The following is a 16,873-nucleotide window of genomic DNA, read 5'->3' on the forward strand; positions in this document are numbered from 1 at the left end:
GGACTACAGTATACGGGAGTACAGTTGATACAGGCTTACCAGGGCAATAAAGGAAAAAGAACAGTTAATAAGCCTACTGTGAACATAGGTCATTCTATCAATAGGAACAGATCTTCCTAACACCAAAATAAATGGCAAATGCTAAGTAAAACATATAAAAGAAGTAATTGTTAAAAGCTAGGAAAAGTCACTGTGACTTTCCTTTTTCTTTATAAGTCAAAATGCAACTGTATATTTTTCTTGGGCTTTTAAGCCTAGGATACTCTTAGTTGAAGCATATGAGTATTAGATTTGAACATCTGTGGAATAGTATCTATAAGACTTGATTTATGTTGCAATGTAGGTAGTCCCTAATTTATAACGGTTCATTTAGTGACTGTTCAAAGTTACAACTGGACTGAAAAAAGTGACTTATGACCGTTTTTCACAGTTACAAACTTTGCAGCATCCCCATGATCATGTGATCAAAATACAGATGCTTGACAACTGCTTCATATTTATGGCCGTTGCTATGTCCCAAGGTCATGTGATCACTTTTTGCAACCTTCTGACAAGCAAAGTCAGAATTAGGGGACTGGAGGTTAAAACATATAAGGAACGGTTGCTGGAATTAGGTATATCTAGTTTAACGAAGAGAAGGACGAGGGAGGACATGATAGCTGTGTTCCAATATATCAGGGGCTGCCACAAAGAAGAGGGAATCAAGCTATTTTCCAAAGCGCCTGAAGGAAGGACAAGAAGCAACGGATGGAAACTAACCAAAGAGAGAAGCAACCTAGAACTAAGGAGAAACTTCCTGACAGTTAGAACAATTAACCAGTGGAACAACCTGCCTCCAGAAGCGGTGAATGCTCCAACACTGGAAGTTTTTAAGAAGAGACTGGACAGCCATTTGTCCGACATGGTATAGGGTTTCCTGCCTGAGCAGGGGGTTGGACTAGATGACCTCCAAGGTCCCTTCCAACTTTATCATTATTATTATTATTAAAGTCAATGGGGAAGCCAGATTCACTTAACAACCGGGTTACTAACTTATCAACTGCAGTGATTCACTTAATAACTGTAGCAAGAAAAGTCATAAAATGGGACAAAAGTCACTTAACAAATGTTTCATTTAACAACAGAAATTTTGGTTTCATTGTGGTCATAACTCAAGGACTGCCTGTACTGTATCCATTTCCAAGAAAGTGAATCTAACAGAACTTTTTTTAAATATATATGTATATGTATATGTATGTATGTATAACTTTCCATTTGACATGAAAGTGACTCTGGATGGCGCACAACACTTAGTTAAAAACAATAAATACATAAAAACAGTCTCAATTTTAAAATAACTATAAAAAGGCACACAAAACAGGAGAGGATGATATTAACCATAGGAAGAGAACCATCACAAAATATCTCTGGTTCTATGGGACCCCCAGCCTGATAACATAGCAAGGTCTTGAGGGACTTGAGAAATGTTGAGAGGGATGAATCTAATCTCATTTGTGGGAGAAGAAGATTCCACAAGGTGGGTGCTAGAACAAAGAAGCAAAAGTAATTTCCTAGCAGAAGAGATTTGCGAAACCTGATGAAGTGGGGAGAGGCAATTCTTTACATAACCCTGGCCCATGCCATGAAGGGTTTTAGAGGATAAAAGCAACAACTTGAATTGGACCCAGAAACAAACTGGCAACTAATGCAGCATGTGAAGCAGAGATATAATGTGTACCAGTCTAGGACTGCATACATCTGCCATGTGTATTTTGTACCAGCTGAAGCTTTTGGATACTTTTCAAGGGCACCTCCACATAGAATGCATTACAGAAATCCAGATGGGAGGTGACTAGAGTATGAATGACAGTAAACATAGTTCCCTGATCTAGGAACAGGCACAACTGGTACAGAATACAAAGTTGTGCAAAGGTGCCCTTAGATCTACCATCTGCTGTTGACATGTTGACTTTTCAGGGATGACTGGGATATCTACTTTGATGGCCAATTAGGATTCTGACTTTGGGGAAGGGATTTTTATTGGAGTTCCATGCCCCAGGCTTTGGAACAATATTTTGGTGTTGGAGCTCACCACAATGACAAATAGGAGTACCTTTGCCATCTGCTTTATCTGAAAGTATGTCTTCTTATTGAATTACAACTGTGGTTGTATACAATGAAGTTATGCTTAATCCAAGAAGAAATAAAAGATGGATCCCTGGATCCATGGAGATATCAGGAACCTAATAAATAAAACTCAATATTCTGAATTCCAGATTTTTACTCCATTTTAATTCCATCCTATTTCTATAATTCTAATAGAGGAGAATTAATATACTCCCCCTATTTTTATGTTGCCTTTTCAAATGAGCAGTACATCTAATACTATGTATGCATGATCAAACAGTATGAAATCTGTTAGATATAAGAGATATATGAAAATATTATTTAACTCGTTGGTTTATTATATTGCTAAAGAACCATAATGGCTGAAGAACATGGATTTGCAGTTTTTATTCTTGAATGAGCAATAACAACAAAAATTATTCAACAAACTTTTGCATGGGTGTACAAATTCAGATTCATGTAGTCATTCACATGCATATATTCCCGCGTTTGGCTCATTAACTTGAAATGGCCACTTTGTTTCAGCTCTGTTGCTTTCTAATTTAGGGACACTGAATCAGAATAGGGTAATTAAAGAGAATTCTATAATTACAAGCTACTCTAAATGCAACCCAGGGTGCACAAAGTTTGAATAAAAAAGTAATCATACAAAGTAACATAATGAGGTGGCTATTCTTGGGATCTTGTTGGATGAAGATGCATGAAAAAGCAGTTAGGCAGAACTAGGCAAAATTGTTGTTGTTATAATCAGCATCCAGAGACTGAAATATTTCTTGTCATCTATATTCCTGCAACAGTACATATTCTAGATTACTTTCAGATTATATTGTCTGTTTCTGAAAAATAAAAGTATTATAAGCATCTCCAATTCACTTCAATTTATTGTCTTGGTAAAAGAAATAACCTCTGAAGTCTCATGTCTGCTTTTGGCTTTTATATTCATGCAGTTGACCCATTCAGAGACATCCAGTTTCACTTTCCCATGAAAGAATTCATATACCCTACATGGAAATTTAAATGTGGGGGTCAGGTACAGTGTTTCATGTAAATAGTGGAACAAAGGTTGCCTGTGTTTTTGGAGGAGAAGAAAGGAATATGCCTACACTTGTCAACAAAGGTTATTCTTTAGTTGGTTGGGCTATTGTCCAAAGATGTAAACAGGTTATGATGTAAAAAAAGATGAGAGGTCAGGTCAGGTCAGACGGGCATTTGGGTTATTTTTTTCCCCTTTAAATTATGTTGGGTAATTTTAGGTTTCTTACTATGAATTAAGTGTTGTTTGTGAAATTCATCAATTAATGAATTCATTACACCTATAGTAAGCAAGAGCATCAAAAATAGAGCTTCCAGAGTTCAGTTTAAATAAAATTTGAAAGAAAGTATATGTAACACAAGGTCAACACCTATCCAGTCTTGGCTCATCTAGAAAACAGAACTGGAAGTTACTTGGATAAGCTTTACCCAGGAAATGCAGAGCTGCAGGCTAGTTTGGAAAATAATAAAAAAAAATTCCCCAAAAAGTAAATAAATAACATTGCATATTATGCCAACAGAACTGTACATGTGTATCCATGTAAGTCATCGGGATCCAAGCTAATTGAAAATATATAAAATAAATCTTTTTGAAAAACATCAAAAACATTGATGTAACTTTCATCCTAAAAACCTAATCCTGAAAAAAACTGATTGAAACTCTTTAGCAGGTGACATTTATTTCTAACAAAAATAACCTTAATGTAGATCATTCATCATTTCATCTTCATTTCCAAAAATAGAATTCTTCCAGTCCCGGCATGTTCTGTAGCTGGAATTTGGCTTCTTCCCAATGTGTGATAGTAAACTTGAAAGTTGTCGTGACAGTTATCAAACTTTCCAGTTAATAGAATTGCTGCCTTTAAATGTGGTTCTGTGATAACAAAGTTCAAGCCTGGGATGGCTGATCTGTGATGGATACTTCAGATGAGAAGGGTATCATGTAAGCAGTTCCCATGCTTGAGGAAGTTGTATTTCATCAATAGATCTTTGACTGCTGGCATAGGTTTTTTTTCCCCCTTGATCTGCAAGCTCTGTAGCACAGGTAAAACTGTTTCCAGAGAATTTTGCTTCTTTTGTTATGTCCTGTCTGTTAGCATTAAGAGATGGCCTTGAGAAGGTACAATTGCTACTTAACTACCTGTAGCTGCTTATCTTTTCAAATCCCATGTAATTATTCTGTATTATACCTTCTGTCATCTCTGCTTACTGCCCGTCAAAGCAATAAGCTCACTGTAGCTGTCAGGAGAAAGGAGTTTTTCATTTGTGTGCAAATAAACAAACCCCCCTCCCCCAAAAATCCAACCCAATCTTCAAAAATCTTTATGTTGATGTCAAGTGATGGAAAAGTAACAACTATCCCTGGTATGGACATGTTTATGGCCTGAATGTGTAAAAAAAGCAAATGAGTCCAAATTAATATTATTGACTCCAAACATTTTTAATAGGAGTCCAGCCTCTGAGAATTAAGGGTAATTTTAACATCACATCACTGTAATTGTTTTGTTGCTACAAAAAATGGGCATCATTAAGTCCATTTATTTTTCTTCTGAATACATGTGTAGCAGAATACATACGTATGTACATACATACATAATTATCCATCCTCTTTATTTTTATAAGTAACTCAAAGTGCTGAACATACATAATGCTACTTCCTTCTCCTATTTTCCCCACAACAACCTTTGGAGGTGGGTTGGGCTGAGAGAAAGTGACTGTCCCAGTGTGGCTCATCTATCTTTCATCCTAAAGTGGCACTAAAATTCACAGTTTTCAGGTTTCTAGACTAGTGCCTTAACCTCTAAACCAAACTCTCAATTTCAGAATAAGCAAAGCTCATGGATAGTTATTCAATGTGGGTCTTCTGGTGAATCTATAGACCTGGTTCATCCAAACCTCACAATGTCATCAGCATATTAACTCTTGTGTTGTCATGCCTCCGTCTGAGCCTGAATTGGAGGAGGAAATGGAGCTGGAACAGGACCCTATGGAAGCCCAGGGAAAGGTGTCTGTGGCTTTGGAGGACTGTGGGGAAGAGCAGGTTGAGGCAGGCCAGGGCCCTTCAGGTTTGGAACAGGGAAGACAGAGTTCAGGCTAGGAGCAAGGCCCACCCCCACCTGATCCTGGAGCTAGGAGAGTGGAGAAGAGGAGGGAACAACACAGGCAGGCTCACTTACTTGGGAGGAGAGCATCCCGCCCCACTCCACAAGGCACACCTGGGGATTGAGATATAAGGAGCCGCTGTGGGGTGGGGACTTTGTCAGGAACAAATGTTGAATCTTGGGAAAGTTATGTATTGTTGCTCTTGTTCTGTGCCTTTGTTGGAAAACCTGGACACCTTGACGACTGGACTGGCTGATCACGTGGATTTCCTGAATTATGAACTCAGACTGCATTTTGACTTTTCTCTTTGCAAATGGTGCAGGCAAGCTGAGATTCAAGCAGACTAATTAAGCTGATGTTTTGTTTGTTATCTTTATGGCCTTGAGGACATTCCTATACTAATCAGGCTGTATTGAAACTGCCTTCAGCCAGAGTCCGCTGGAAGGTATGTATTTAGGTTGGAGGCTTGCCAGCAAATGTGGGAGCATTTGGAGGAAATTTGCAACCATTAAAGAACTGTTTACTTTGCCAGCTGTCTGCATTGCCTTTGTGCTGTGCCCTGGGTCATCACATGTATTTACCTCCAATTTGATTTCATGGAGAATGTCAAAAAAACAGGTTCAACTAAGCTAGACCACAAACCCAGATCCATCAACCAGAAGGAAGGAAGGAAGGAAGGAAGGAAGGAAGGAAGGAAGGAAGGAAGGAAGGAAGGAAGGAAGGAAGGAAGGAAGGAAGGAAGGAAGGAAGGAAGTCTTTAAACCTTTATTCATTGACCACCTAGTTTATATTAGCTATATCAATCAGAGGCTGCTTTTGGGAATACAGTATGTAGCCAATAAAGTGCTGACATATAATAAGTGGCCAAATGTCTACTCCCATTCTCTTCTAAGACCTTTACTAACCATGCACCAAAAGGCCCACATCTCTTAAAGGTGGGAAGTAATTGAAAATGAGGCATGATTATCATCTCAGTCTCTGGCTGATCCAATTTCATTCAGATCACTTTCATTTCATTACATATAGATGGGCTGGCTGGACTTGAAGCAACTGGTAATGGTGACAAGAATGAGAGAGAAGCTTTGTTCATTACCAGTCAACCTAGTTAAATATAGGCAACAGCAGTGGGTTAGATCAGCATGGAAGGGCATCAGGCAAAGTGGAAGTTTCTTCCTCCTAACAAGCCTATGGTACTAATAGTCAGCAACAACAGTATATTTGCCCTATTTAACAGAATAGTTGCCAATCATTTGTCAAAGCTACTACTCTTCTCTTGATTACATGGCGTACTGGTTATCAAAATGATGAAATGAAAAGTACATACTTTTTTATGCAAAAAGTATAGTAATAGCAGGTTTGGGGATCTAAAGATTTGTACAAGGAATGATGGCAGAGAAAGACTGCAAAGAGACTTCAAAAATATGCTAAAGAAAACTCTGCATAATCAGTGGTCACAGATGGTTGCCTGATGGGGGTGAAGAGGAACGGAGCATTCTGGCACAAGGCACAGCTGATAGCTTGGATCGCAGATCAGAAATCCTCCATATCAAGCAAATTTGTATAAATTTTATTTGTGAAGGACAGTTCTAAGCTCCCCCCCCCAGCAGTCAAGTAACTTTCAGTAACATTCAGATAGTGAAAGTTTGTAATTGTGAAGTGAATAAAGTTGGATCTGTTTAATCTACATTTTTGGAAGGCAATTTTGGTCATATGACTTGGCCTTGAAGCCACAAGTCAGTATAATAAAAAAGCATAAAATGAATTAAATATTGTGATTTTAATACAAATGCCACAAATGAATTATTGAAGTCAGAAATTAGAGCGTTAGTCACAGCTGGTGAAAATAAGATGTGTAGTAAGTGTCAAAATCCATGACAAAAGTCAGAAACCTGGAAAGAACTGAATATAAATGTACTTGTAAATGTAATTATTTCAAAATGTTTGCTTTTTCTGACAGATTACTTGCCAGGAAGCAATGAAGTGGAATGTCGTACCCTGTTTTTATATATATATATAAAAATATGCTAGCTAAAATCTCAGTCAATCTGACAGGGAAAAACATGTGCACCAATAAAGGGATGTGCGGGGAGAGCCCATCAAATCTTCAAAGCAAGGTGCAATGGATTTCTGGCCTAGAATATTATACTCCATGATGTTGCTGAACCACATAAATAGCTCCATGCATGCAGCAGGAAGGCTGTCTTTTTATGTAACATGTTGCTTTCTAATCTGCAAAAGTGTCTCCTGTTAGGTTTTTTTTTTTTTTAATCATATTGCTAATAGAGTGCAATTCATACAGGTAGTCTTTCTTAGTGACCACAATTGGAACTAACAATTCTGTTACTAAGTATCACTAAGGATAAAATTACATGACCATGATGGGCTTATGACCTCGCCTTGATCCTTAACAGCCCTTTCAGTTATTAAGGGAGACATCAAATGAGTATGAACTGAGATTTATTTCTACCTTTTCTATTGATTCTGCTTATCACAAGCTGGTTGTGAAGCAACAGTTGTAAATCTGAGGATTGGTCACAAAGCTATTGTTTCAGTAACATCATAACTTTAAACATCACTAAGTGAGACAGCTGCTGAGGGCTACTTGTACACGTTAAGTATGCCACTATCAGCCTTCCTGGGCATACCAGACAGGAAATAAACCAGATGAGCCATTTCTACTATACTGTAGGGCTTCATTAACAAAAGTTTGCAAGTCTTAAAGTACAATCACCTTGCATTTCATTTCCAATGTGAGAAGGAGTGTGTGTGTGTGTGTGTGTGTGTGTGTGTGTGTGTGTGTGTGTGTGATCTCTTCTGAGCCTCTTTCTCCAGCCATTATGCAGCTCTGGACTGTACCCTCTCTATGTTCAGATCTGAAACTCTAATAAATAATCAAGCAGTAGAATTTATTCAATCATATTTTAGACTGAATGTATATGGGACAAACAATAAGCAGTTGGCAATTTATGAAGGATTTAGCACAAAGAACATTTGAAGCTGGTATACCAGGCAATCAAATAAGAATCCATGAATAAGCTAGGAGAATGAAACACATTGTTCAGTTCAATGGGGGGAAAGGCAATGATTTCAGAGAACAGCACATTCAATTCAGTGAGAGAAAGGAGAAGCAAAAAAATTCTAATGTAGTACAAGGAGAAGATTATTAAAGATAGAACTTGGCTTTGGTAATATTAACTACATGTAATTTTATGTTAAATGTAAATTGTATAATTTAATCTGGATCTGCCTACTAACTATGCTAACTTAAGGGCTAAGCCAGCTGGGTGACTTTCAGCCACTCACTCTCAGCCCAACACATCCCACAGAGTTGTTGCTGTTGGGAATATAAGAGAAGGGAGATATATTTGATATGTTCACTATCTTATTTGTAAAAAATAAGTAAAGATTGGGAATACAAATAAATAAAATAAATAATAAATGATAAGTACAATCCAGGAAAAGAGCTACAAAAAGTTGCACGATCAAGCTGTTGGAGTAATCTTTTTATTATTCTTTCACTTGTGACAGAGTTATCTCCCACCACTTCCTTGTGTGAAAGAAATTGTAAAATTGGGTTTCAAATGCCATATTCATTTTGGGCATATCCAAGTCTGCCTGGGAAGTAAGAATCATTGACTGTAGGCAGATAGTGAGCTAGTTGAATCAATAATCTGACTTAGTTAAATCAAATTCATAAATACCTGGAAATGGGAATCACTAGCTATTCTAGAATTGAAGGGTCCTCAGTGCTCTCTGAGCTTGGTTGTTTTCTTACAGATGTTTGATCACCCAAACCAGATAATATCACCAATGCCAGACTAGTATTGTTGATGTTACCTAGCATGGCCCCTTTCTGACATGTGGACTTCAACTCCCAGCATTCCTGAACTAGCTGGCTCAGGAATTCTAGGAGTGGAAGCCCACAGGTTATAAAGGGGCCATAATTGCTGATCCCTGTTCTAATTGCATTATCATTTCACCCCTCCTCCTCTGCATACTAGAATGTGGAACTATATTATTAATCCTTTTTTCCTAAAACATTAACTCTGATAAGGCATATTTTCTCAATACTATCTCTGATTAAAAAGAAGTGGACAGTTCTAAACAGTTGTTGATCATAGGCAAAAGCCTGTATTTCCCCTGATGTTTGTACAGAAATGAATTCTTAAGAATGTTGAAGGGAACAGGTACTTAATAAAGCACTAGGAATAAAATCACAGTGAATGAAATAACTCAGAGTTATATTACTTTAGCACAAGAAATCATTTGTACTTGTATTATTGATGTGTATTATGACAATTTATGTATAAAGGCCAGAATATAAAATAAAAAATTGGAAGTCTGAACAAGTATGCAGAAGAATGTTAAAGAAAAGAATACTAGAATAAAATAAAATTGATAGCTCTACACATGGATCTTATAGCTGCAAGGTTTTCGTTCAGTAACCGGATATATTACAGAAAAAAAAGATTACAAGAAAAACTGCTTCATTATACTCAATCATCTCTACATTTGCAAATCACTATGTTCCCAAATTACAAAGAATTCTACAGCACAGTTCTAGTTCCATTATTTTTATAAGAATGATCTATTATAAATACTCTGATCTGTTTTACTCTGGACCCTCAAATATAGTTAGCTTCATGTTTCATTTATTTATAACAATTTTATTCTGACCATTCCCTCTACAAGGTGACTTTGGATGGCTCACAAGTTATAAAACAAATTAAAAAATAATTAAAACATTAAAACATAAAAATACACAGATTAAAATGTAATTAAAAACTGCACAAAAACTGAAATGAAGAGAACTAAGAGATGGACAGGATGAGATGAGATCTTTTTACCCTGCCAGCCAGCTCCAGCAAAGAGTGCCCCTCCTGGGACCCAGGCCTATCGGCAAAGCCAAGTACACTTCCAGAAGACAAAAAGGAGGAGAGAAGTTCTCATCTCTTGTAGTAGGACTGACAATCAAATCAGTTTAAAAAACAAAAATATTTACAACCCAACGGAAGCAGTAAAAACTGTCCAAACCAGGAAGAGAGGAATCGAAGTTTAAGCTTATCTCAATTGTCAGCAGTGAGAGATTTAGGTAAGTAGTGATTAAGGAAGCAATAAAGAAGGTCTTGCTTAGTCCTCCTAAAATCTAGGGTTCTAGTTTAAGCAGTCCTTTGGTAAATAAAACAGAGGAAAATTGAATAAATGGAGGAGAGAAAAGGTAGTTTGGGGAAAAGGCAGTTGGCTCAGAATCCTATAGATTCTGGGTGTGGCAGGGCGAAGGAGAGGATGGAAGGATGGAAAGGCATTGTGAACCAGAACCTGTAGCAAGCTCCCATTCTATTGGTAAAGGGGTCATCAACACATCCTATTTACCATAGTATGAGGCCAACCAATTAAACATATTTTGTAATAAAGCACAGGCTTGTCTCAATTCTTTCCCAGTCCACCACAAAAAGTATCTTTAAACAAACCATCTTTGGAATGAGCGCTATTGTGTGACCTGCCTTCTCTGCTTAATCTACCTGTAGGCAAAGATCATTGCACACATTGGCTATTGTACACATGGCAGGAAAATCCCTTCTGTCTAGTCAATTTTTCCTGCCCATTGTTACTTTCCCATTTCATTTTGGACAGCAAAGTGGATGAAATGCTTGACTTTTTTTGTTGGTTTGTTAAACACTCATAGTTGATATCTTTCTGTCAAGTGGTCCAACCAATTTAAAAAAAGATAAAGGAGTCCCTGCATATTTTACTCTGCTAGTTTTTGCCAACTATAAGGGTCAATGCTCATCGCCATTTAAAGGCCATTGAGTCAGCACTGTCTGAAAACATTTCTGTAGTCATGTAGACAGCACGATGTCACAGAGTGCTATTACTTTCCCACTGAAGTGGTACCTATTTATCTATTCACATTTGCATGCTTTCGAACTGCTAGGTTGGCAGAAGCTGCAGCAAGGATGGGAGCTCACCCCATCATAGGGTGCCCAAGTCTTGATCCTAGGCTGCAAGCTTTTCAGCCAACAAGACCAGTGTCTTTTTTTTTTTATTGAAAATTTTTATTTTTTAAAACATACAATCATTTATAAAAATACAATAAAATTTTAAAATAGAGAACCCCCCCCTTACCCTCCCTCCCACCCCCACCCCCCCTCCCTTCACTTCCCAGAGCAGAATACAGGGTTAAGAAAAAAAAAGAAAAAGAAAATTATAATAATTAAAAAAAAGAAAAAAAAAGAGAAAGAAAAAAAAATATCATAATTAACCTTTAACTCCATAACTTATAAAACAATTCTCTATAATATTTGATATTCATTCATAAAATAAATAAAACTTTTTAATTCCATATTTTTTCTGAATATAATCTATCCACCTTCCCCATACAGTAATATATCTTTCTTGTGTATGATCCTTTAAATAAGCAGAAATTTTTGCCATTTCTGCAAAACTAGATACTTTAAATATCCATTCTTCTAAAGTAGGCAAAGAATCTTTCTTCCAATATAGACCTATTAGTAACCTTGCTGCAGTTAATAAATTCAACATCAAAGTAGTTTCTTTTTCATTTAAGTCAACAAAAATACCAAGTAAAAATAGTTGAGGAGTAAACTTTATCTTCTTTCTAAAAATCTTTTGAATGTTCCACCAAATCATAATCCAAAAAGCCTTTACTTTTTTACAATTCCACCAAATATGAAAGTATGTCGCATCATTATTGCCACATCTCCAACATTTGGGCTGTATGTTGGAATACATACAAGATAATTTTTTAGGATCTAAATGCCATCTATAAAACATTTTATAAAAATTTTCTCTCAAATTTTGAGCTTGTGTAAATTTAACATTTCTTATCCAAATTATCTCCCATAAATCCAATGAGATCGGCTCCTGTATATTCTGAGCCCATTTAATCATACAATCTTTAACCAATTCTGTTTCCGAATCTAACTCTAATAAAACATTATATATTCTTTTTATATGAGCCGGACCTTGGTTTTTAATCTGAATAACCAATTGTCTATCTTCTAGTGTTATTCCCTCTTTCTTGTCTACAGTCCATCTATCCATTATTTGTAAATATTGAAACCATGACTGTAGAATATTTTGCTGCCTTAATACATCTAGGGATTTCAAATGCCAATTCGAACCAGAACAAATTAACAATTCTTTATATGAAATTTTATCAAAATTTGTCCCCTTAGAGGTTCCCTCAATTGCATGTCTGGGAATCCCCCAGATAGGTATTTTATAATTTAATCTATAATAATACTTCTTCCAAACACGAAGTAAGGCATTCCTCAAAATATGTGATTTAAAAGTCCGATCAACTTTCTTATTAAAAATTAAATATGCATGCCAACCATATATTAAATCCCAACCTTCCAAAAAAAGAATATCCATATTTGTTAAATTAAGCCAATCACTTAACCAAGTTAGGGCGGCTGCATCATAATATAATTTCAAATTGGGTGCCTTAAGTCCCCCTCTTTCTCGAGCATCCTGTAATATCTTAAATTTAACCCTTGGTTTCTTCCCGGCCCATATAAAATTATTGATACCCTTTTGCCATTCCTCCAAATTTGCCTCTTTTTTAAGAATAGGTATCATCTGAAACAAAAAAAGAAACTTTGGTAGAACATTCATTTTTACAGCTGAAATTCTCCCCAACAATGACAATTGCAATTTTTTCCAATCTATTAAATCCTTTTGGACTTTTGCCCATAGTGGTTCATAATTGTTCTTGTACAATTTTCCATTTGAAGCAGTTAGATATACTCCCAAGTATTTAACCTTTTTTACCATCTGAAAACCTGTGGCTTTAATCAAACTTTCCCTTTCTTTAACTGACATATTCTTAGATAATATCTTAGTCTTATAATTATTAACTTTAAAACCAGAAACATTCCCATACTGTGTTATAAGTTCTAATAAACCATCAATCGCCTGATTCGGCTGTTCCAAAATTAAAACCAAATCATCCGCAAATGCCCGCAATTTATACTCATTCTTCCTTATCTTTACACCCTTAATTAACTTCGATTCCCGAATCTGAATCAATAAAATTTCCAATGTTAAAACAAATAACAATGGGGATAATGGACATCCTTGTCTTGTCCCTTTTTGAATATTAAAATTCTCAGTCAATCCCCCATTTACAACAATTTGTGCAGATTGCTGCTGATATATAGCTTTAAGTGCATGTAAAAAATTATCCCCAAAATTCATTTTCTCTACCAAAGAAAATAAAAATTGCCAGTCCAATTGATCAAAAGCTTTTTCAGCGTCCAAAAAGATAAAAGCCACAGGAATCTGATTATTCTTATCCAAGTACTCAATTAAGTTAATAATTTGTCTAACATTATGTTTCATATATCTCCCTGTTATAAATCCTGCTTGATCACTATGAATCAAGTCTTTCATAACCTGCATTAATCTATTTGCCAAAATTTTCGTAAAGATCTTATAATCAACATTCAATAATGTAATTGGCCTATAATTCTAACAAGACCAGTGTCTTAACCACTGAGCCATCGTGCTGCCCTTTGTAAAACCAATGGACTCTTAAAAAAAAATCCAATAATAAAAAATCATCCTTCCTCGGAACTAAATGGGGAAATGGTATATTTACCAAGAGAGGGGAGTAAATTGAAGAATGTATTGTGTTATACAAATATATAGCACTTTTAAGGAGACAGCTCAGTCTACTACATGAGGCAGAAGATCAACTGTGAATATAATCTATGGGATCAATAGCTTAGTGTTGCTTAAAGTTACCATAGTACCTACCTGTTTAGGTTTCTGTGCACTGTTTCCTAGAAATATGGGTGGTAAAAAGTTCACACAGTTTTTTATTGGATGTCCAGGGTGGAAAGGGCAGAGATATCCACAGGAATGAGGATGGCATCCACAACCAATGAATTGAAGTCCAACCTTATGTTTGTATGTTCATCACATCTTCTTAACTTTTTACCCATTTCCTCTCCAGCCCTGAAAACCTCCTTGTAGTCTCCTGCTTGTGGCAGATTTGGCAACAGACTTGATGAAAATGGATTCTGTAGGAACTGAAAGAGACCTTACACATGAGATCTCTAAGAGAATTAACTGTTAAATTCAGGACTGACTTCAGTGTTAGAGCAAGCCCTATGGGTTTAGGAGAACAAATATAGAAAATTTTCCAATAAGACACTACAGCTGTTAGCTGATGATTGTTTCAGCTAATGGGAAAGATGCTCAAAATGGGTGGTAGTTTCTTTTAAAAAATGAGGTACTGAAAACACAACTGCAAACAATTCCAGTGAAGAAGAAAAATTCTTTCCTTTGCAATTGTTTCTTATTTTTGTCATCAGTCAAATTGGAAAGACTAGTATAAAAGCTGACTCAAGGGCAATCACAATAAACAATATTTTATATTACTCAGAAATGTGGAAGGCAGAAGAAAACACAATGTTCCTTCACAAAAGGTTAGTGATGATTGTAAAATGAAGAAAGATACATATAGGAGATAGAAAATAAGGAAGGTCACCAAGTAATTGCATATATAGGCATCTTGAAAATGTAGAAATTACATCAGGAAGGCTTAAACTCAGAATGAAGTTGATAAAAAGATGCTAAGAACAACAAAAAGGTCTTTAACTATGTTGAAAATAAAAAAAAATGGAGAAAAGACTCAATTTGCCAGTTGCTAAGTGAAGAGGGCAAAAGCCTTATTGTTACCACAAAAAGATATTCTATTTCAATTTTAGGTCAAACTACTTCAAAAAGATGTACATGTTTCATCAGGCAACCAGGAGCAGGGTGAAGGTTTATGATGAGAGTTGAGACAAACTGAAACATGACCAGAGAATCCTCATTTACTTTTAATGGGGGTAAATCTCCAAGGACAGATTTACATTCCAGGATATGAACGCAAGCTCTTGATATCATTATGAACGCAAGCTCATTTATATATTATGCTGAGCAACTCTTGAGGAAGAGTGAAGAGCCAGGTGATGTTATCTTCAAAAAGGGAAAACAGTAACAGAATTACAGACCAGCAGTCTGTTCAGGACAATTCGAAAGCAGATCATAAAGCAATTGATCTGTAAACACCTTCAAAACAGTTCTGTGAAACAGAAAACATCAGCATGTATTGATCAGGAAAAAGTCATGCGAGACTAATTACCCCATAATATTGTGATTATAAAACTAGTTAAGAATGGGCTGGATTGTAGGAAAATCATTTCCCATTTGACATGGGAAACATGCCAAAAATTTAATAGTACAACCTATCAACACAAATATCAGATAGAAGGAGCCTGACTAAGGAAGGAAAATACATCTTTGGATGACAACTAGAATACAAGTGAGGCTGGAGTCATAAAACCCTTAGTGAGACAACAGAGCACCAAAGAAAAGTTTTTAACAAATTGCTAATTTAACAAAGAAAATATGAATATAAATAAAACTGGAGAGTGAACATTAAGATTAACTGACACTATCAGCTTATAAAATGGGAGATTCAGAACTTAAATGTGCCTCACTGAAGAAAGATTTGGGTCTGGTGATTCACAATAAGCTGAACACGAGCCAGCAGTATGACAGAGCAATTAGAAGGACTAACAGAGACCCAGGTTACAATATAAAAAACACTGTGAAATGCTGATGTGTATAATTGCACATACATTTCCAGAAGACTATTGATGGAAAAAGAGAGGAACAAAGTTGATACAGAAACCCAAAGACCTGCCTTATGACAAAAGGCTTGGGGAACTTGGAATATTCAGGCTGGAGATAAAAAAATGTAATTATAATAAGCCACTTAGATTTCACTTAAGGTCCATTTGTACAATGAAGAGAATAAGAAAGAAGGAAGGGAGGGAGGGAGGGAGGGAGGAAGATCATATGAAGCTTATACTTCATATCAAAAAATGAAAAATAAAAGAAATACAGTTTCAGAAATAGATGGATATTAGACTTAGGACATCATCAGGATTGCTTTCCAAGTAGATGGTGGAGTCAGTGTCTGGGCAAACACTACATTAAGCCTAATTTAAATTTAAACTAACTTAACTTAATTAGACAGGTTTTTTTCTTACTCACAAAGTTTTATAACTTTCTCATTTCCCCAAACAGAGAGAACAATACGGAATAGAAAAAGCTTATGTGAATAGAAGAAGAAAAGATAAAATAATATTGAAAAGAGGAAAAAAAAGACTTCCGGTTCGTCACACAACCACCATGGATGGTTGGGAGACTTGCTCCCTCTCCCCTGTTCAGTTTTGCATCGCTGGAGGGCCCTGAAAAGGGCCGAAAGTCACCCTGAAGAGGCGACCAGCAAGGAGGGGCATTTGCTGGATCCCAGGAAAGCAGCAACTCTTCCGTCAGACCAGGTGATCCCTCCAAACTGGCGAATGAAAGGATCGGCCATAGAAATATGGCTCGTCCCTAGGCTGCAAACAGCCAAAGTCACACTACCATCTGGCAACTTCAAAGCAGCGTGGACAGGACTGGGTGAGGTTTGCCTCTCTTACATCCTAACTACTTAATTATCTGCATAAGCTGCTAAAGTACTTTCCCTCTGTGGTGAGGGAAGGGGGATTCTAGCCCTCCCTCCAGAAACAGCAGCTATCAACCACTTGGAGTTTAAAATGTTGGA

Source organism: Crotalus tigris, unplaced genomic scaffold (assembly GCF_016545835.1).
Source record: "Crotalus tigris isolate CLP2741 ecotype Arizona unplaced genomic scaffold, ASM1654583v1 scf7180000017700.2314712, whole genome shotgun sequence".
Lineage (NCBI taxonomy): Eukaryota > Metazoa > Chordata > Lepidosauria > Squamata > Viperidae > Crotalus > Crotalus tigris.